This window comes from Tenrec ecaudatus, assembly GCF_050624435.1.
Source record: "Tenrec ecaudatus isolate mTenEca1 chromosome 1 unlocalized genomic scaffold, mTenEca1.hap1 SUPER_1_unloc_18, whole genome shotgun sequence".
NCBI classification, from domain to species: Eukaryota; Metazoa; Chordata; class Mammalia; order Afrosoricida; family Tenrecidae; genus Tenrec; species Tenrec ecaudatus.
In genome coordinates, this window is record NW_027457558.1 from 951,353 (window position 1) to 968,551 (window position 17,199).

At 59.4% G+C, this 17,199-nt stretch overlaps 1 pseudogene; it reads left to right on the top strand.

Annotated features, from left to right (window-relative positions):
• Positions 1-698: 698 nt before the first annotated feature.
• Positions 699-15,760, top strand: LOC142435816 (cytosolic phospholipase A2 beta-like; annotated as a pseudogene).
• The last annotated feature ends 1,439 nt before the right edge of the window (positions 15,761-17,199 follow it).

Below are 17,199 nucleotides of genomic sequence, written 5' to 3' on the forward strand. Positions count from 1 at the left end.
GCACTGTGCTCCATCCTGGGAAGGTGTAACCCACACCCCCACCCTCATGGAGATCACATTCTAGCCGGGGACAGAGACAGCTATCCAGTGGAAATCAATTGAGTAGATAGTATATTAACCTGTTTGCAAACCTGTCACTGGAGTCGTAGGACTGCCCCGTATTGTGTCTGAGGAAAAAGATTGGCCACCATGTCTCTCCCCCGAGGGGCACCTGGTGGACTGAGATCAACCCCCTCCTGGTTAGCAGCCACGTGCTTAAGCACCGACCACCACCAGGGCCCGTAGATAGTGTGCTTGACGGTGCAGGTGGTCAAGTGGACATGCACGCAGGAAGGGAACGAGGAGTTTTTCAGAGCCCCGGGGTGGTGTCCATGGTTAAGCATTTGTCTTACTAATGGGAAGGTCGGTGCACATTGCCTACTCCTAAAGGACCCCCAACGAAATGTAATCCTTTTCAGAAAAGTCAGGGCCACAAACTGTGGAGCAAAGGTCCACTCTGACATCCCGGGTCACCAGGAACCAGAATCGACTCGAGGGCAACTGTTGTTTGTTTACTAGAAATGGTTGTGGGCTGGGGCCGGGAGGGGGTGGGCGGTGGGTGGTGTGGTTCACAAGTTCCTAAAGAAGAAGGATAGCCAGCTGGGGGAAGGAAGGCTCTTGGGGTGACTTGTGAGTGGAGGGGCCCCAAAGGAGGTGGCATGGGAGAAGGAGAAGGTGAGGGCGAGGGAGGTTGGGAGTGTTTGTAGGTAGACTAGGTGAGACGAGGAGCCAGCCAGGAGCACAACAGGGAGTCAGTGATTTTTATGAAGGGCAGCAAGAGAAAGCCACCCAGGCAGCACACAGCACGGTACCATCATGGAAGACCCAGGGCGTTCAGGTTATAGGCATGTCTCCCCGATGAGGCTGTCAGCATCTTGAAAGGACCCATTCACACTGGCCAAGCCAAGGGCTGAGCACATTCCAAAATATTCAGTGAATATTCACAGTTGGAAGGCATTCTTCCTTCATCTTGCTGCCCCCAGCCACGGGGAGCTCCCTGCGTGGTGCCTGAGGCTGCTTTTCTATACTTCGCTAGAGGTCCACCACCGCAGCTAGGGAAGCTAACCAAGGGTCTGGCCCCAGGGAGGACTGGGGTTTGGGCCAAGCAGGAGTCCCGCTGTGTTAGCCCCAGTTGACCAGAGAAACAAATTCATAGACACTTATATGTGTTTTAAAAGAGAACTTTATATCAAAGAAAAATTGTACATTATGAAAACATTCCAGCCCAGTCCAGATCAAGTCCTTAAGTCTGATATTAGCCCATATGTCCGATACCAGTCTATAAATCCCTCTTCCTACTCATGAAACACAAGCAATGATGCTGATGCAGGAAGATCACAGGCCAGTGGGTGGAAAGCCTTGTGGACCCAGTGGTGGTGGAGGCATCCCAGCGCTAGCAGGGGTCTCCAAGTGAGCCCTGCGGCTCCAGGGCTCTAGTGTAGCTCTGTGTGTCTTGTCAGCAGGAATGTCTCACAGGAAGGGAGCTATTGATTTCCGTGGGCACCTCCAAATGAGGTCATCAAGCTGCAACCTGAATGACAGCTTAGACTCCACCCCTCCACAAGTTGACACCAGAGTATGTTGCTCACCTGCTCTTGGGCTGTGTGGCCCCTCCTGGAGTAGGCGTGCGGCAGCCTCCTCCTTGAAAATCCCCTTCTATTTCTGGTGGTCCAGAGTCTCTTGGTCCCTCCCCAGTGAGCACTGCCCAGTGATACCCTGTGGCCTGCCCAGAGAGGGCATCTCATCCGTAAGTGGCTGGGTGCTGTTTATGTCAACATCTACCTCCCACCCCACTTAAGAGCTTGGCGTGCCTCCAACCGTGCCCTACCTGGGTGAGGCCCCGATGCCACTGCACTTCTACCGGGACTGGGTCTTCCCCAGCAGGCCCTGCATCATGCACAATGCCCTGCAGAAGTGGTCGCTCCCCTATCTGAGGTGGGTGCAGCCCTGGGCTGGGCTAGGGTGATGGGCGAGCTGTCTTGTGGCATGTGGGCATGCTCTTAGAGTCCCTTCCCCTAGGGCCACGGTGGGTGCCACGGAGATGAGCGTAGTGGTGACCACAGATGGCTATGCTGATTCCGTGCGCGGAGACCACTTCGTGATGCCAGCCGAGCGCCTGCTGCCCCTGTGAGGTGTGTTGGACGTCCTGGAGGGCAGGGCCCGGCACCCTGGCGTGCTCTACGTGCAGAAGCAGTGCTCTAACCTGCTTACCGAGCTGCCCCAGCTGCTGCCCGACTTGGAGCCCCACGTGCCCTGGGCCTCCGAGGCTCTGGGTGAGAGGGGGCGACTGGGGCAGAGGGCAGTCGTTGAGAATACACAGCAGAAGCACACACCAAGCTTCTACACTGACAGCTCGGTGACATTGATTGTCTTGGCCCACACCCACCACCCCATGGCCAGGGTCAGGCCCTGCCGCCCTGGAAGCCTTGACTGTTGACCGACTGCAAAGGATTAGTGCTCTAACTTTTGCCTGTGGGGGGCTGGGCCCACTCCCCAAGCCCTCCAAACCATGGCCTCTTCGCCACTTTTCCCTGGGATGGCCCTCGCTCGCACGCAGCACCCCTGCCCATATCCTGTTGGGTGTTATCCCAGACCCAACCTGCAGGGGACAACCGCTCCTAACTCTCCTCCTCTGTCCTGCAGGGAAGATGCCAGAGGCGGTGAACTTCTGGCTGGGGGAGGCGGCCGCAGTGATGTCCTGTAGGTGTCTCTGGGATGCAGGGACAGGGAGGAGCCAGGATGGGGCCAAGGGTGGGAGGCTGGCCTGGAGGGTCGGTCTACAATTCTGCGAACAGAGGAGGAGCGGCGTTGCAGCGTGGTGGGTGGGATGACTTTGGTGTGGGGGCGCACTAGACATCTCTCAGAGGGCACGTTGGCCCCGGAGGTGAACTTGGGAGAACCCTATGCGTGGATATTTACCTCTTTGGAGAGATGACCCGCATGGGGCGTGTGGTGAGTGCCAAGTCCCTGGTGGCTGGGATCTGGAATGCCCTCCACCCCAGACCCCCCCTGGGCATCTCCTGGAGTCTGGTTTGACTATGTCGTTGAGAATACACAGAGCAAAAGCACACACCAAGCTTCTACGCTGACAGCTCAGTGACATTGATTCAGTCCCTCTAGTTGGTTCAAACGTTCTCACCCTCCCTTCCCGAGTTCTTCTCCCTGAGGGAAATGAGGGGGCTTCAGAAACTGTGTAGAAAATAATGGGATTCCCCCTCCCCCTTATAAATTCATTGTCCTCCAGGATCCTGGCTGTTCTTTGAAGAGGCTGTTTTCAGTCTGAGCCCGGATGGAGTTTAAAAGAGCACCATGCTCATGGCAGAGGGATGGAGATCCTTTACTGGCTAAGTTGAACTAGTACTGGGCGTAAAGGAGACATCAGGGGACACTTTGGATGGAAGGTTGAAATCTTTATTCGCAGGACTTTCTCGTTTTTACACCCCTGGCTGTCTTGAGGCGCAAGGCTCTGGGTGGGCAGGTTCTGCCTCTCATGTGCCCTGCTCCGCCAAATCTGCCCAGGACCTTCTTTGTGTTGGCAGTGCACAAGGACCACTACAAAAACCTCTACTGTGTCCTCTCTGGAGAGAAACATTTCCTGTTTCACCCGCCCAGCGATCGACCCTTCATCCCCTATGGTAGGGCTGGGACCTGCCTTACGCATGGGCCCCAAACCAGAGGAAGGGTAGCGAGGCTTCCCTGCCTGTGTCCCTGGGGCCAGGCAGCCAACAGGAGAGGCTGGGAGGAGGTGTGAGGGGCTGGGAGCACTCTTTGCTGAGCTCCCCCTTTTTCTCTGGCATCAGAGCTGTACACCCCAGCAACCTACCGACTCACTGAGGCGGGCACCTTTGAGGTGGTGGATGAAGAGGCCATGGAGAAGGTGTCCATCTTGGCCCTGGGCCTCAGGGAGGGGCAAGCTCATCCATCTCCGAGGAGCAAGTGGGCCCCAAAAGTCCTGGGAAGGTGGCCCCTTCCTCCGTAAGGTCCCACCTTCTGGGGCTGGCTTCCCAGGGCGGATGGAGGGGGACCTTTGGCCCTTACCGTTGGCAAGGCCAAAGGCCGAGTTCCCCGGTCCTGCTCCGTCCCCAGGTGCCCTGGCTTCCACTGGATCCCTTGACACCAGATCTGTTCCGGTACCCACAGTACCGTGGGGCCCAGGCCCTCCGCTGCACCATGCAGGCCGGCGAGATGCTCTACCTGCCGGCCTTGTGGTTCCACCACGTGCAGCAGTCCCAGGGCTGCATTGCTGGTGAGGAGCTGCTGGCCTCGGCCAGCGGGTGGGCTGGGGAGGCTCTGGGTCAGAGCTGGGCCACCCACTCCTGTGCTTGCTCTCCCCACAGTGAACTTCTGGTACGACATGGAGTATGACCTCAAGTACAGTTACTTCCAACTGCTCGACACCCTCACCAAGGCCTCAGGCCTGGACTAGTGGAGCCCCCAGGGAACGTGCCCCCCCACAGCTCAGGGGGCACTCTGGCTCCTCCCCAGATAGGCCCCCACAGAGACACCCTGCAATCTGTCTGACCCAGAACCCCGTTTGGGTTGGGACCGATCCTGGAGACTATCGTGGGTGATAGGAGGAGGACCAGGAAGTGCCAGGCAGGTGTCTAGGTCAGGGTTCCCAGAAAGCTGCCACGCAGGTGAAGCAGCCCCGTGGGTGGAGGCCAGCTGCGGCGTCCTCCCTCCTCTGTAAAGCTGTGAAGTGGACATAATGATGGTCCCTACCTTTCTGGCTGCCCTGGGGCCTGGAGAGGGTTTCTGTAAGGGCCCGCTCGCTCGCTCGAAAGACATGCTCAATAAAGCCGGGGAGGCTCCATGTGGTACCTGCCCCTTGTGGATTTCTGTGTCTCCAGGAGGGCGGGGAGGGTTCAGATGGAAATGTCAGAGAGAGGAGCTAGCTCCCTGTCTGTCCAGGGACCACAGCTTGTACTCCGGTCTGTCCGGCAGGCCAACCCTGTTTTAACTCTCTGCCAGGGCTCATTGACTGGGACTCTGGTTTGCTTCGCGATGGGGTTGGTGGCCTGGGGACGAGCCTGTGTCTCCTAACCAGCACAGGGACCAGGGGACATAAACTGCCCCACCCCCACCCCTGGGCTGCTCCTCTGCAGAAGGAACTGGCTTTCTCATGCTGCCCCCACAAAAGGGGAGATGAGCCCCCTTCCCCTGGGTGCCCACCTGGAGCTCCAGTCCTGGCCATCTCTGGGGACCCAGGTGGCCCAGGCCCTGGCTTTGAAGAGCTGTTTTTAGTAACAGCCACTCCCCTGCTGTGATGATAGGCTCCGGATACACCCCTCCTCCGGGTCTGCTTCAGTGGAGACTGGGCATTCCTGTCCTTCTGGTACCTGGATGTTGCTACAAGCCTTGTTGGTGGGGACTCTGCCCTTGCCCTACCTCTGGCGGCTGCCCAGACCTGTGGCCCCTCCAAGCCATACCTTCCTGTCCTGCTCACACGGGTGGTTGGTGAGCTGTCCTGGAAGCAGGACCCAGCTGGGCAGGCCCAGGTGGTGTCTGCTGGGGGCAGTGGGTTTTCCAGGAACCCAGCAGGGGTGGGGGACCTTGAGCCCATGGGAGGGTGTCAGTAGCCCCAGTATAGGCTGAGGTGCCACATTTCTTGGACAGGGTGTGGGGCTTGGGCGGAGCGGAAGATGCAGGTGGGAGGGGCTAGGGAGGCCAGTTGGGACATACTTGGATTTTGGCTTAAAACCCCACAGTCCTCGGCCCAGTGGCTACTGCTGCCTTTGCTCGCCCCGCCTGGGACCCCCAGCCTCATGGCTCTGGTAAGACTGGCGTGGCACTGGAGCCCACTCTGACCCTTGCTCCCCACCTGAGTCCTAGCTAATGCTTTCTCTGGAGGGCTGTGGCCACGGTGGTCTTCAGGTGTAGGGGGCGTGTTTGCCAGCTTTGGGTAGGGGCATGGCTGGGCTGCGGATCCACAGAGCTTCTAGGCAGGGAGAGGCTCCTGGCTGCTCCCCTGCTCCCTCTGAGTCAGTTGCCTGGGCTGTCGGGGCCTGAGACTGATGAGATGGGTGACTTTCCCGGGTTCTTCCTCTGCCAGGAACCCCTCGGTGCATGCAGCTGGGACTTCCAACGACAGCTGGGAGGCCAGTGAAAGGGTGTGCTGACACACGCTCCCTGGCCCCAGCGCACCTGGCAGGGCTTCAGCCCAGAGCCCGGGGTGGTTTGGGATGGAGTCCTGGGGTCCTTTGTTCCTCTGCCCTCGGAGAACCTGGAGGGCGCAGGGCTTGGCGCCCATGGGCTGCCTGGCCTGGTAACCTCCCACCTGCCCCAGCACAGAGGTGGCTTCCAGAACTTCCCCCTGACCAGGGGTGGGATGCACAGGGAGGAGCGAGTGAGCAAGCAGGAGCTTAGTCCTAGCAGGCCGCTCCCTCCATGCCCTTCTGTATGCCCACCCAGAGCTTTGTAAGCGAGGGCATGGGCTGGGGCAGACAGGTGGCAAGATGGGAGCCTGCTGGTTCCAGGAGAGGGAAGCGGAGAGCACAGCGATCCTGCCTCTGGGTCTCCGGCCAGTTGCTGGGTCACCTCTCCATGCCTCCGCCTCCTCGTGAGGCAGCGTAGTAGTCGGCTGAGTTAATGTATGGATAGCCCTTGGGACAGACCTGTCATGGGCATTGTGTAAGTTCCTATGGACGTGCCCTGTCTCTTCTAGACTCGGGGTTCTGGGTGGCCTTGGCCCTGTTGGTGCAGGGTGAGCCCTCACAGGTGCCCCAACCTCCCTTCCATCGCCTGCGGCCTTTGGTCATGTCATCCCACAGCAAGCTTGTCCTCTCCCCGCTGCTCTGCAGGCCAAGTTGCCCGGGACCTGCCTGCTCACCATTCGTGTGCTGCAGGCCCACAGCCTGCCTGCCAGGGACGTGGGTGAGTTGACCAAGAGAGGAGAAGGGAACTGAGGTTGCAATTGGAGCAGGGCAGGGACGGTGGGAGGTGGCAGGAGGGCTGGGCCTGCGAGGTCCTGGGAGGAGGGGCTGCAAAGAGTGATGGGCAAGGGCTGGTGATGGAGGGTGGGGCTTGGTGCGTCCCCAGGGATCCCTCTGGTGGTGAACTCTGCGTGGCTTGGGGGAGAATTGGCCCTCATTTCTTCTCCTCCAAGTGACCCACCGTGAATTCTATGTGACCCTGTGGCTGCCCACGGCCTGCAACCACCGGCTCCAGACGCGCACGGTCAACAACTGCAGAAACCCTGTCTGGAACCAGAGCTTCTACTTCCGGGTGCACAGCCAGATCAAGGTGGGCCTGCCTCAGTCCAGTCCTGCGTACCCCCAGCGCCACCCCCACACCACCCCCCACCCCATGGCCCTGTCCCGCTGCTCCCCTTCCAGAACATGGTGGAGCTGAAAGTCTTTGACCAGGACCTGCTGACCAGCGACGTCCCCATGCTGTCAGTGCTGTTTGACGTGGGCACTCTGCTGCCTGGGGAGTTCCGGCGCCAGAGCTTCTTGCTGAGCCTGCAGGCAAGACTCCACATGGGCGGCCACCCTCGGTACCACCAACGGGATGCTGCTTAAATGCCCTCTTCAAAGAACTTGTTTACAGACCATGAGGTCAGGTTTCCCTGGTGCCCGAGGCCCTTGTCAACCAGGACCTGCTTCCCGAGGAGCGGCCCCCTCCTCGGGGCCACATTATGGACAGCAGCCCTCCCCGCATTGGCACCCCTGGCTGGCATCTGGGTTGGAATCTGCACATACCCACACTGACACACACACTCACACTCACATTCACACCCACACACAGCCTCACACACATACACAGGTACACTCACAAGCAAGCACACGCACTCAACCACTGTCACACTCACACATGCACAGCCATGTGGATACACATGCACAAACACTCACACGTGCACACAACCACTCACATGCATGCCCACATACATGCACACGTCTTACCTTTATAACTTGCTTTTTCAGGGTGGGGAGCGGTTTGACGTTGAATTCCGCCTGCGGAGTGTGTGAGTTGGGGGTTGCGGGGGTCAGGGGAGTTGGGGGTTGCGAGGTAGGGAGAGGGGCTCTGGGTCAAATCTGTCCCTTCTGGAAGGAGAGAGCCTCGTGCGCTCAGGGCTGGTGTCCTTCCCCGGGGACCCTCTGTGGTTGGAAGGACTGCCTAGGCTTCCTTGGGGGCAAGAACCTGACCCCCGCTCATGGCTTTTCCCAGGACAGACTGTGCAGAGCAGCTCACCAGCAACGGTGTCCTAGTGGTGAGTCAGATCATTGTAGTGATTGATTCAGGATCATAGTAGTGATTCGGGATCATAGTGGTGACTTGGGATGGTAATGGTGACTTAGGATCATGGTACTAATTCGGGATCATAGTAGTGATTCGGGATCATAGTAGTGCTGTGTGATCATAGTAGTGATTTGGGATCATAGTAGTGTTTTGGGATCATAGTAGTGCTTTGGGGTCATAGTAGTGCTTTGTGATCATAGTAGTGCTTTGTGATCATAGTAGTGATTTGGGATCATAGTAGTGCTTTGTGATCATAGTAGTGCTTTGGGATCATAGTAGTGATTTGTGATCATAGTAGTGCTTTATGATCATAGTAGTGCTTTGGGATCATAGTAGTGCTTTGTGATCATAGTAGTGCTTTGGGATCATAGTAGTGCTTTATGATCATAGTAGTGATTTGGGATCATAGTAGTGATTTGGGATCACAGTAGTGATTTGGGATCATAGTAGTGCTTTGGGATTGTAGTGGTGAGTGACACACCCTCCCTCAGGCCATCTGCTCACCTGCCCTCCTGGCTGCAAGTCTGTCTGGACCAGGAAAGAGCAAAGTGGGAGGGGCTATGATTTCCAGAGGACATGGGACTGAGGAGCAGGAACCGCGGGCTGCAGGGGAAAGGGTAGTGGTGAGGTATCCTTGCGTGGGAGGGGCGGCATATGAATCTTCTCTTCCCAACACAGGCCCGTGAGCTTTCCCGCTTGCATGTGCGGCTGAAGGAGGCCGGGGACCAGAAGGGTGAGTCTCCCAGGTCACCAGGACAGCCCTGGCCCTCAGCCTATGTCTTCCCCCTTCCTCAGCTGCCCATCCTGGAAGAAGCTGCCAGCCACCTTTAGCCTCCGAAGGCTAGGGGCTGGGGGTGAAACTGCCCGGGCTTACCAAGACCTGGTCTTTTCCCATGACCCTGCTCTGAGGGGGCTGGGCTGGGGGTAACTCCTCCCAGCCTCTGCCAGCCACAGGGGCGGGAGACACCTCACGGGCAGGGAACCCCCTCCCACCCCTACCTCGGTTCCTTTCTCCAGAGTCAAAGGGAAAAGATCAGCTTGTGGTCCCCGGATCCTACGAGGGATCTCAGGAGGCCACCGTAGGCAGTGACTCCTTCCGTTTCCACTTCCCCACCTGCTGGGAGCAGGAGCTGAGTATCCACCTGCAGGTAAGGTGCCCCCCCCCACTGACCCCCTGGAATTCAGGCCCACAGGGCCGGGTGGTACCCCTGCTCTGAGACTCGGGTAAGTGTACAGTTTTAGTCCCCTTGCAGAACGCCCGCCAGGAGCAACTGAAGGTGCCACTCAGGGCCCTGCCATCAGACCAGCTCGTGAGGCTGGTCTTCCCTACGTCCCAGGTACTCTTCACTCAGAGGAAGAGACCTTGATGTGGGGGTGGGACAGGGCCTCAGGCCAGTGCGGGGGTGGGGGCAGGGGGTGACTCCTTCTCTCCCTTTTCTTTTGGGCCAAGCCCCTGGGCTGGGCTGTGGGGGTGCATCCCTGTGGAGATGACTGGGGCATCCCAGGGCCGAAGTTGGGGTGGAGGTGCCAGCCTTTCTGAGTGGTGTTTTGCTGGTTTGCAGGAGCCTCTGGTGAAGGTGGAGCTGAGAAAAGAAGACAGGTGAGAGGCTGGGCTGGGGGAGAGCAGCCGGGGGAGGGAGGGCGCTACGTGCAGCTGGGTGGCCTGGAGGACCGGAAGCAAGCGGGTGGCTGCAGCAGGGAGCTCCCAGTCTTGGGAAGGTGCTCAGAGCAGAGAGGGTCCTTCCTCAGCCTTGTAGTCTGCGTGTGGCCTCACTGGGTGGGAGAGAGGTGGGGGCTGAGGAGAGTAACAAGCCTGGTTTGAGGAGCACAAAGACCAGAAGGAAGCAACCTTTTGGGTGGAATCAACGTGGCTGGGCCTTCAAGAACTTTTGCTGGCCCTCGGTGTCTGGGAGCATAAGCAGCCCCAACTTAAAGGCCTTTGTTCCTTCTCAGCCCCCGTGCCCCCTCCCCAGTGTAGCCCTGGTCCAGCGTTGCAGGGGAGGGAGAAGCTGAGACTCAGGGCCACCTTTGGCCACAGGGACACCCTCATCTGCCGGCTGGCCTTGCTGTCATGCCGGGCGTGTTTGTGTGGCTCTGGGCCCACCATCCCCCCCTCACTCTCCAAGCTTCAGCACGCAGGCTGAAGGGAGAGAAGAGATGGACGTGGATCTTGCAGGGAGATGGGCCCAGTGTTCTCTTTTCTGACGAGGATGAGCACTGCCTCACTGTCCGTCCATCCCCCCACCCCACCCCCAGACCAGGGGAGCTGGCCGTGCGCCTGGGCTTCGAGCTGTGTGCTGAGGAGCAGGCCTTCCTGAGCAGGAGGAAGCAGGTGGTGGCCAAGGCCCTGCAGCAGGCCCTGCAGCTGGAGGGAGACCTGCAGGAGGACGAGGTCTGTCGGGCTGGGCAGTAGTGTGGGGGTCTCAGGCCGAGTGTTGATCTGAGTGGGCCTCCACACTTCCATTGCCTGACCAGGGTTGGTTGTAAGGCGGACTTGTGTTTGCCTCTCGTCTGCCCACCTACCCCCCTTGTACTTCCCGGAGCTTTCTTGATGTTATCTTGGGCCCAATGCGGCTGAGCAGTGTCAGAACCACGGGCCCCACCAGGGGTAGCTACCCTTCTCTGTGCGTTGGCCCGTGACCTGGAGCTGCTTTTAAGACTGGGCCTCTCAGACAACTCGGTGGACATCTGGCCAGGCCTCTCTGCTGGTTGGGCTGGCTCCTAAGGAAATGAGCTCCTTGCAAGGGGAGAGGGACACTGATTTAGGGGTTTTGAGGTGAGCCTGTGTCTTTTAAGAAGTGACCGCCGTACTCCCCAGGCTGGGGATGGGGAGATAAGGCCTGTGGCCTGTACGCTCCCTGGAGTTTTCAAAACCCGAAAGGACCCACCCTGCTGAAGGAGGTTATCCTGACATGACTCTCCTCAGCTGCTCTGACTCAGACCTGCTCCATGGGTCCCCACCAGACTCTGACCTACGCTAACTTGGTGGTGGGGCCAGGGGCAGGGGACTGAGTGGCCACTTGACTTGCTGTGTCATCCTCCTGTGGTTTTTACTGCCCGGCGCACCCTGACCTCCCCTCCACCAACTGGAAGTCCCCGCAGGGCCTCCCTTGAGCCCAGCTGTACTCTGCCCTTCCAGGTCCCAGTGGTGGCAATCATGGCTACTGGTGGAGGGTTCCGGGCAATGACTTCCCTGTATGGGCAGCTGACCGGCCTCAGGGAGCTGGGCCTCTTGGACTGCGTCTTCTACATCACAGGGGCCTCAGGCTCCACTTGGTGAGCAGGCTGAGTGTGGGATCTGGGGGTGAGTGGGCAGAGGCAGGGGTGCCTGTGGTAAGGCTTCTCCAGTGCCCCCTTGGCCTCCCTGACTAGATTGGAAGGTCTGCGAGGAGGCAGGTGGCAGGTGCGATATGCCCAAGGTGCCCCATGGGCTTCGGCTGTCTCCATGGAGCTGGAAGGCACCTGCGGGCTGCTGCCCTGGGAGAGAAGGTCTGAAGGGGTGTGAGGTCTCGGGGGACTCTTAGAGGAACCTGTCTGCCCCGGACCTCTGGCTTTGCCTAGGACCTTAGAAAACCTCTACAAGGATCCAGAGTGGTCGCAGAAGGACCTGGGGGGCGCCACCGTACTGCTGAAGACGCAGGTGACCAAGAACAAGCTGGGCGTGTTGGCTCCCAGCCAGCTGCAATGGTACTACCAGGAGCTGGAGGAGCGCGCTCGCCTGGGACACCCGGCCTGCTTCACCAACCTCTGGGACCTCATCAATGAGGCCATGCGACATGATGGGGTACAGAAGGGCGGCCCATGGAGACGGGCCTGGATCTGGAGGCAGCCCTGCTGGGTAGCAGGGCGAGGGGAGATCTCCAGAGACCAGGCAGCAATGGGTTTACACGGAGTTATCTCCCTACAGCCTGATGTCCACAAGCTCTCGGAGCAGCGACAGGCTCTGAGGCACGGCCAGAAACCTCTCCCCATGTACTATGCCCTCAACACTAAGGGGCACGGCCTGTCCACCTTTGAATTTGGAGGCAGGTCGAGGCAGCTGGTTGAGGCCCCGGGCGGCCAGGGGTCGGGGAAGGGGTGGTTGGGATGGTGTGGGGAGGCAGTTTTTCATGCCCTTCTCCTTACACTCTGGTCCGGGACCCGAGTGAATCCAGACACCCATGACCCCAGAGTCACTTGGACTGGAGGGGAGTCGCCCCGTCCTTTGTGGCTGCCCTGCGTGGGTTCGGGTGGGCAGGAGGGTGGTGGCCAACAGCGGTCCCTTCCCACCGCAGAGTGGTGTGATTTCTCCCCCTATGAGCTCGGTTTCTCCAAGTAAGGTGCCTTCATCCCCTCCGAGCTCTTCGGCTCCGAGTTCTTCATGGGGCGGCTGATGAAGAGGATGCCTGAGTCCCGCATCTGCTTCCTGGAAGGTGAGGGGGTCTTGGAGAGAGAATGGGGGAGGGGAGGATGTTTCTGGGGGAGCCCCATCACTGAGGCGGGCAGCAGGGAAGGGTCAGGCTGTGACAGGAATGGGGGCTCTCGTCCCCTTGTGTCTGCGCTCCCAGGTATCTGGACCAACCTATATGCAGCCAGCCTCCAAGACAGCTTATACTGGTCCTCGGAGTCCAGTCCGTTCTGGGATCGCTGGGCTCAGACCCTGACCAGCTTGGGTAGGTGCCCAGGCTCCGGGGCTGGTGCTGGGGGTGGGCATGTGACTCCCAGCTCTGTGTGTGTGTGGTGGTGGGGGCACTGGTCTCAGCTCTTTCCCTCTCCGGGGTCACTGCCCTCAGACTGGGCTAGCACCCACGCCCCACTCCCTGGCTGTGCAGACAAGGAGCAGGTCCCAGTGCTGAAGATGGAAGTGCCACCCAGCCTGGCTGGGAGGATCGGGGAGTTGTTCTCTGGCCTCCTGACGTGGCGTCCGCTTGCCCAGGCCACCCACAACTTTCTGCGTGGTCTCCAGTTCCACAAAGACTATTTCCAGCACCCTCACTTCTCCTCCTGGAAAGGTAGCTTCTCCCACCGGGGTCCAGCCCCCTGATGTCTTCCCAGAGCTGTGGGCCTTGGCTCCAGGCCCCTCCTGGGCCCCTCACCTCACCCCTTGGCTCCAGGCCTTCCATGTGTGGCCCCACGGGATGTGGGAAGTAGAGTTTCCTGCTTTCTCCTTCAGCTGGGGCTGGAGGTTGCTTCAGGGCTGGGGCCAGGTGGGTGGGGCCTGAGGGTGGAGTCTTTTTCCAGGAGCAGCCAGTGACTGCCACTGACCAGGGGAGCAAGCGTGGTGTCCTCAGCACCCGTGCTCAAGGCTGCCCTCCCACCCCGCCCACTTCTCCAGACACCAAACTGGATGGACTCCCGAACCAGCTGACCCCTGGGGAGCCCCGCCTGTGCCTGCTGGACGTGGGCTACTTTGTCAACACCAGCTGCCCGCCCCTCCTGCAGCCCACCCGGGACGTGGACCTCATCCTGTCGCTGGACTACAACTTAAATGCCACCTTTCAGGTGGGGGAGCTGATGAGTGGCACCCGAGGATGCTAGGGCGGCTTCACAGTGTGTGCCTTGCTGGCTTCCTCCCAACCCTACGAGACAGGGACCCACATGCTATGGGCTGAGCTGTCCACAGAAACAAAAGCAGCAACACTCCTTTGTGTAGAAAGAAAGAGCTTTAGATCAAGAAGTCATTTTAGATCAGCAAGGCATCCCAGCCCAGTGTGATTCAAGACCATACTAGTCAGAACCTTCCTCAGCCTCTGTGTAGCTGCAGGCAGATAATGCCCCGGCTGGCGTGAACACGGCCCAGTCGGCGGCTCTCCAGGCTGGTGGCCCCATGGGGCCGTCCCTGGAGACAGAATCCCAGCGAGGAGGAAGAGGCTCATAGCATCTCCCCTTCCTTCCAAGGAGGGATCACCAGGCTTCCACCTGAGTGACAGGTGGGACTCCACCCCTGCACTTTCACGCAGGTCCAAGTGGACATAATATCTAACCACCACACCATGTCAAAAGAACCAAACCAGGATCCCCACCATGGAGTCCATGCTGACTCACCGGGTCCCCCTTGGTGTGTTTCCGAGATCGAACTGCTTACGGGAGTAAAAATGCCCACGGAGCAGTTTGTCACAGGAAATCAGCCTCTAACAACCAATGGGTCAGTAGGCACAATTGTATGGCGATAAAATAGTAAAGGTCTAGTAAAGTCATAGAGGCTAGGAGAGATAGGGGAGCGAGAGTACAATAAAGGAGTCAGGCACGTTTTATGATAGCATGCTCACCTCAGCTCCTCTTGATGGACCACGAGGAAGTGGGGGAAGAGAGAGCATCTGTATTATCTTGGGGTAGTTACAGGTAGCCTTAAGACATGCATATTCAGTAGTTACATACGCCACAAGGTGGGTGGGATCGACAGTAACGCTGAGTTCACAAGTGAGGAAGCCTAACAGCTGCATTGGGGGAAGCTGAGAGGGGGGCTGGGCGACAGCAGGAAGAGAGAGCCAGAGGATGTCTGCCTCTGTAGGGAGATCAGACCAGCCATGTGCTCACTTGAAGGCAGCATGGCTGTTAAGGGAGAGTCTGTGGCTACCAACGTGGAGGCACAAGTTCAGGAACGTGGTGCTCGGCCCTCTCTCCATGGAGCAGCGGGTGGTTTCCCAGTGCTGAACCTGCAGAACCTCGCCCAGCACATAACTGTTTCACCACCAGCACTCCCTGTGAAAAGAACTGGGGTTTCATTCACGCTCCATCAGGGGGCTTTCTCCGCAATGGGGAGAGGATATGATGGTGAATCTGGTTGGCTGCACCTGCACCCCGGCTGGTTGCAGGCCGTCGACAACTCAGCGTTTAGTTTCTGTGTTAATTTAGTGAGAGGTGTGTGCCCTTCATGGCTGGCCTCAGTGATGGCTACAGTCCGTTTGGTGGAGCTCTGAGGGGCTGCGGCACGGCTGTCCACTCCGACTGATGCTTGGTCCTATGTGACGTCAGTGTCCAGGACCAAGGGAGCCCAAGGCAGCTGCAGCTGGTGGGCCGCATGTGCCAAGAGCAGGGCATCCCGTTCCCGCCCATCTCTCCCAGCCTCGATGAGGAGCGCCAGCCTCGGGAGTGCCACAAGTTCTCTGATCCCGGCCGGCCTGAGGCCCCAGTCATTCTGCACTTCCCCCTGGTCAACGACTCCTTCCAGGACTACTCAGCCCCTGGTGAGCCAGCTTGCCGCCACCCCCTTCCTGGTGTCCCAGCCTCCCCGACCCAGCAGACCCTCCCTCCACCCCAGCACCCTGCCCCTCCATGCCCACGATGTGCTCTCTGCACAGGGGTCCCTAGGACACCCGAGGAGCAGGAGGCCGGCCGGGTGAACCTGTCTCCGTCTGACTCCCCCTACCACTACTCGAAAGTGACCTATAGCCAAGAGGACTTGGACAAGCTTCTGGGCCTGGCCCACTACAACATCTGCAACAACCAGGAGCGGCTGCCGGCTGCCCTGCGCGAGGCCGTGCGGAAGAGGAGGCAGCACTGACAGCCCGCCCCGAGTGACACCATGCCTCAGCCTCAGAGAGCCATCCCCCAGTGTTCTGGGGCCTCGGAGGGCCTGGTTGGCCCCAGCAGCACCCTTCCTAGCCTTGGGTGTATGCCCTGGTACCCCAGACGGGGCAGGAGCTGCCAGCACCTCACAGAGGGCCATCTGCACTGTGAACTGAAGCTGTGACTACGGGCTTGCCACAGCTCAGCAGCTGCTCTGGTCCTGGGCCCTGGGCCCCTGGAGCAGGCCACAGTGGGCCTCTTCACCAAGCACCGGGAGAGGTGGGGTGCAGAGGTGCTGTGGCAGCCGGGGTGTAAATGGGGTGGGGTTGGGGTTCGGGGTGGCTGGGCCCGGTGTAGAGTGCTGGCACTGGGGGGAGGGTCCCAGGCTCCCCCGCCCTGCTGCTCTGAATGCTGTACGCAGGGACTCGGGGGCTGCACACATTATATGACTCGTCCCACCAACGGTCTGAGGATGTCATTGCTGCTACAAATGGGGAGACCTTTGGTCCCACCATCAAAGACCAGTTTAGGAAACAAGACAAGGACACATCTCCCTGGCCCCGCAAAGAGTTGCCAGCCTCTTGGTGCTGTGCCACCCTTTCCCAGCAGGAAGCCCCGTAGGAGGTGTCTGCTTCGGGCACCCCTGCCCCACCCTCACAGCCAGTAGCTGCCCTCTTTGCCGGGTGGGGGTCAGAGCACCTTGAGGAAGAGCCTAGGAAGGTGTGACCTCGGAAGGGCTGCCCCTTACCAGGAGCTGCCCGTTCCCAGGGTGCTGCGTGCTGGCCTGGCTAGACTGTGGCGAGCCTGCATGGGCAGTCTGTGGCTGGTTCCATGTGGTGACCTGGATGGAGCACGTCCTCACCTACAGCCCCAGGGTCACTTCTGGGCCCACCCACTCACCTACAGCCCCAGGGTCACTTCTGGCCCCACCCACCCCTGTGGAGGAGCAGCGAGGCCCAGTGAATTAATGTTGGGTCCCTGGGTCACACCTGCCCCACCACCACCTCCCTGACAATACCCCACGTTCCTCTAGCATTGGTAACCACGTGGATTCCCATGACACTCCCCTTCCCCCTTCCCCCCAATGCATGGCTGAGTGACTCCCAGGTTGGGCACAGAGTGAGAGTCAGGGCAGGAGTGACTGCTCAGTACCCCTGTGTCCAGGATGAGGCTTCACCCCAGCCATTCATCCCATTCATGAACTGGACCCCATGGGAGAGTGCGTGGAGGTGGGCAATTACAGCGGAGATGGTGCCCCAGGATGTCTCCACTGGTGGAGGGTGGTGGGCTCAGGGGTGCTGCACATTCTGGGGGGTGGGAGTAGGGGGGAACAGGGGCTCCTGCTTGCACATGTGAGAGAGAGAGAGAGAGCCTTGCCCTGCCCTGCCTTCTCTGCCTCCACCTTCTGACCCCTGACTAGATTCTCTTCTCCCC